Below are 5,124 nucleotides of genomic sequence, written 5' to 3' on the forward strand. Positions count from 1 at the left end.
GGGTGCTGAGTCTGGTCTCACTGACGCCTCGGCAGCCCCGAAAGGTCACCGTCACTGTCCCCGTGACATCACGGTGGAAACGGAGGCTTGGCGTTGACAGACGGCCTCAGGCTGGACTCTCCATGGTCCTGAATCTGTCCCACCCCATCCCTGGCGGCTGNTTTTTTTTTTTAAATTTTAACATTTATTCATTTTTGTGAGACAGAGAGACAGCACGAGCAGGGGAGGGGCAGAGAGAGAGGGAGACACAGAATCCGAAGCAGGTTCCAGGCTCTGAGCTGTCAGCACAGAGCCCGACACGGGGCTCGAACTCATGGACCGCGGGATCGTGACCTGAGCCGAAGTCAAAAGTGTAACTGACTGAGCCACCCAGGTGCCCCGTTCCCTGTTTCTTAAAACCACAGCCGGAAGGGGCCTCCAAACACCATCCGGCCTGGTCACCGCTCCCATCAGGCGGTGTCATTATTTCAGTCCTGACAAGCGACCCGTCTACGGCCCCACGGCCAGGCTGACCCACAGCGTGTCGGGGCACAGGCTCCCCAGAACACAGTGACCTCCATTTCAACGACACTGCTTTTGCCCCCCAGCTGTGCTATCATGACAGCAAACCGCTTCATTTGGGGCATTTCAGGTTTTTTCCTTTCTGTGGAAAACCCAGTTGGGAAATCCTCCTTAGAGGACGTGTTACTTTTTCCCCTTTTCGGATGATCAGCACCCAGCGCCTTCGCCACACGTCCAAATGCGAGACAACCTGCCCCTCCCAGCTGGGCCGGGTTAAATGATCTGGTGCCCAGTCTCCTCCCCACTCCCCTGCTCTTCTGCCAGAGGTGGACTCAGGCTGACGCTCAGGGCAGCACGTGCGGCACCGAGTCAGGGGAGCGCAGCTCGCACGTGGTGGGAATCAGGGAGGCCCGGAGGGGCTTCTGTCATCGGCAGCTGGGCCCTGGGGAGCCGTGTGCTGGGCCAGCCAGCTGTGTTTCAGGAGCGCGTGTTGCTTTTCATTTGTTGTTCTCGTTCATTCATTTTTGAGGGACAGAGCACAAGCAGGGGAGGGGCAGAGAGAGAGGGAGACACCGAATTCGTCAGCACAGAGCTTGACTCGGGGCTCAAACCCACGAACTGTGAGATCATGACCGGAGCTGAAGTCGGATGCTCATCCAACTGAGCCCCCAGGTGCCCCTAGATGGTGTTGTTTTTAAAGAGAGGCGTGGGTTAGCACTGACCCAAGCTGGAGCCCGCAGCTGGGTGCTCAGCCCCACCCTCCAGCTCTCCTTCCCCCGCTCAACAGGCTGTGACTTTAACGTAACGCCCAGGGGACAGTCTCTTGTAGGGTCCTCAAGCACCTGCTTAGGCTTAGTTCTTTCAGGAAGACGTTCGCTTCTTAATCTGAACTGAGAAAAAACACTGGCCGCCGCTAGGAAGACGTAATAAGTAATCTACAAACCAGAGCAAAACACCTCACACTCACGACATGCTTTGACAACTAGAAAAAGAACTTCAGACCCGAACCATCAGAGCTGCCAGCTACCAGTTTGTGGCCGTCGAACTCACAAGACCTAAGAATGATCACAGCGCTTGACCCCGCGGTGAGGAAGCCGCTTTCAGACACGGGGTGAACGCGGATCCGACCTCTTGGGAAAGCAATCTGGGAACGAGTATCAGGACCCTCACACGTGTTTACGCTTCTTACATTTGTCTTTGCTCATTTACTATTCTACTTTAAGGAAGCAAGTTGAGGTACAAGGAATTATTTATTCGTGAAGACACTTACTGCAGCGTTACTCACAACTGAAACAAACACAAAAACCCGTGAACAACGTCTTTATGTCCAACCATAGGAGAAAAAGCACGATGGGATGTCCTCCGCGCTATATTCTGTGGCCATGAAAACGTTTTCCAGAGCATTTGATACAAAAGATGGGCTTTTTTCTTTCCTTAAAAAAAGGGAATTAAAAATGCAGTATTTCCAGATATGCAATTGAGACTATGTTCAAAAACATCCATAGGCAAAAAGCCTCCCAGAAAACCCAGAGGGGAATAAAATAAAATGTTAATAGGTCTTATGTTTGGTCACCGTACAGGGTGTAATTTTTATTTTCCGTTATTGTCTGAATTTTCCTTATTATTTTCTATAATAAATGTGTATTGCAGTTAGTATAATAAACCAAACATTTCTTTTCATCCATAGTATTTATCTGTTTTGGTAATTTCTTCATTTATCCAACACAAACCTTGTTGTGAGCCAAACGTCAGGATAAATGCTGTGAGAACAATATGCTCCTATGCTACCCCTGTGAAACCAGGGAGGGCTTCCTGGAGGAAGGATGGTGAGTGACCGGAGACACCGATGCTTGTGGCATGGATGTCACATATGTGTGTCTGCACGTCAGCATGTTTGGAGCTGAGGCGGGAGAGGAGGCCAAGATTTAAATCTCTCCAGCCAGCTGGGGGTAGTCATTAAGAACGATGGTAAGAAGGGGCATCGAGGTTTGTGTTTTCTGGGGATCAGGGGGCACCGGGTGAAGACGGATTTGAGGCGGGGCCGGTCTTGCAAGCAGAGTCTAGAAGCTGTGAGGTGACCAGAGACGGAGGAGTTCCCGCTCAGGTAGCTCTGAGCGGCGGGGACGGGACGGGAGACCCCCGGCAGGGGCGGCTGGGAGGCTGGGGCGGGGGTGAGGGCTGTCGGGTCCCTGAGGGGGGGTCCAGTGCAGGGCTCAGGGCAAAGAGGAATGAAATACCATCAGCAGGGGCTGCCCGACAGACGTCACATGGCGGCAACGGCTGTGTGACGTCGGTGCGCTCTTGCAGGGCCTGTCGGCGTCCCTGTGAAGACGGCGCAGGTGCTGGATTTAGGGGCGAGGAGGCGGCCCCAGCGCTCGCCCCTGCTCAGCCCGGTACATGGACGCGCTGACTTCATTCTTACAACACGCTTATGAATTAGAGCGTTTTCCCAGCAAGGACACTGAGGCACAGAAAGGTGACATCACCTGGCCCTCGTCGGCAGTGCGGCCGGGACCCTGGGGCTTCTCCCCGGGTGGCTGGGAGCCCCTAGGAGTTTTGATTTTGAATCAAAGATGCACGGGGTATGAGGTCGCTGCGGCAGCGTGGACGTTGCCATAGAAACCCTCCTGCGCGCCCAGCCCGCAAGGAAGAGGAGCCCCAGGGGACCCTGTGGGAGCTGCGGTTTCCAGCGACAAAGAGCATCCGTCTGTGTCTGTCTGTCTGTCTGTCGTTCGTCCGTGCTGCAGGGAGGGGGTCGCCCAGCCAGGCTGCAGGGGTCTCCGTCCCCTCCACCGGCTCGGCCCTGCCGGGAGACGCTGAACAACACCCTCCCCACACACAATCCCACTCCGGCAGCGCATCCGGTTTTCACACTGATCAAGTTTGTAAAACGCATGTATTTGTTTTGTTTCTGTAAACGAAACTACCTTCTGGCAGTGTCAGGCCGTGAAGTGAGCCACTCAAGATAAAGCCCCAATGTTAACTATCGTGCTGCTAATAAATGCGGCGTCGTATGAAGACGTTCTGGCTTGTAGCTGCTTCTGGGAGCCAACTCATTCTCATGTGAAGAGTGGATGCCAGACACCCAGCTCTCAATTCAAACCTGAAGGGGGTGCTTTTGGGGGGCTCAGTCGGTTGAGTGACCGACCTTGGCTCAGGTCACGATCTCAAGGTTTGTGGGTTCGAGCCCCGCTAGCTCAGAGCCTGGAGCTGTTTCGGGCTTTGTGTCTCCCTCTCTCTCTGCCCCTCCCCCCCACGCACAATCTCTCTCTCTCTCTCTCTCTCTCAAGATAAATATATAAACTTAAAATACAAAGACTTGAGAGAAAAGTCTGGATCTCTATGTTTTCTAGATTACAGATTACTTCATTTGTATATGTTTTGTTCCAAATCACAGGCTCTTAGAGTAAAATTACTTTAATAATATAAACACATCAGGAGAAAATCCACTCTGGTAAATAAGAAAATCAGGGTTGCTTCTCTTAAACTAAATTAGCTTTGTATTTTACCCTAACATGTATCTGGAACTCTTAGACTTTAACTTTATTAACTTCAGAAAGCATAAGTAGATAACTTATTCCCACAACACAATGCTGCATTATTTGACATGGAGTAAAAAGCTTATTTAAGTGCTTCATGAATAATTAAAATCGTAGTGTTCTTTAAGACATGGGAGAAACTCAAAATCTTTTGGAGTCAGCACAGTGCAATGGCTGACAAGGCTGAAGTCATTGATTAGCTTCCAGAAAAATCCCTACACTCAATTTTACAAACAGAAGTTCTTGGCTGTCGTGAAATTCTGCAGAGTAATGAAAACCAAATTAGGGTGGCATGAACATCGGTCCTCGAAGCAGCAATGTTAACTTCTTCCAGCGGCAATCAAGAGATGCCTGCGCGGGCGTTCATTTGCGTGTTATTTACAGCAGAGGGAAACGAGCTTCTGCAAATAACTGTGATAAAAATACAGACAGAATACGATGTCGCCACGGGGCAGGAAAGATAACACGTAGGATGCTGACTTTATCGAATGTTATTTCCTCGAAATTCCAAAATTCAAACGGAGAGGTTAAAAGAAAGTGAAAACACACTTCCAGGGACCAGACCCTCACACTCTCGCAAGGAAGCGCCTTCAGCTTCCGAGCGGTGTTTCTTCGTGCAAAGTTCCTTTCTATCTGGGATAACGCCTCGCCTCCTTGGAGCGTCTGCCGTCACGCGGACGAGACGTGGTTCTTCCCAGGGCACCACCCGGGCACACGTGCACACCGCCCCACCTCCAGACCCCTGTCCCCCCGACACCGGCTCCCGCTGGGGTCTCAGTGTCTCCCACCTGCCTGGTGTCTGATGCCAGCGACCTCACCTGCCTGCTTTCCCCCGACCACACCTGTGTCACAGCCCTGGTGGAAGGTGCTAGCAAGGGGCCCGTATGTAATAGGCACTCGGCAAATTCCGCTTCTGGGTTTTAACAAGATGGAGCTCCTAGATCAGCCTTCCTGCCGGGACGGGCAGTCCAGGGGTCCAGCAGGAGACAGGCAGCGGCCCTGGGGATGGGTAGCACAGGGGAGACCCGGAAAGCAGCGGGCGCGCGTGCAAACGCAACCCCGCTGAAGAGGAAGGCGCGGGTCA

General features: G+C 52.3%; 1 protein-coding gene across 1 annotated transcript in view; it reads right to left on the minus strand.

The window, feature by feature from the left end:
* Positions 1–5,124, minus strand: part of LOC144226885 (leucine-rich repeat flightless-interacting protein 1-like) — a 95,907-nt gene that overhangs the window by 90,526 nt on the left and 257 nt on the right. The window lies entirely within an intron of this gene.

Source organism: Crocuta crocuta, unplaced genomic scaffold (assembly GCF_008692635.1).
Source record: "Crocuta crocuta isolate KB4526 unplaced genomic scaffold, BGI_CrCroc_1.0 scaffold290, whole genome shotgun sequence".
Lineage (NCBI taxonomy): Eukaryota > Metazoa > Chordata > Mammalia > Carnivora > Hyaenidae > Crocuta > Crocuta crocuta.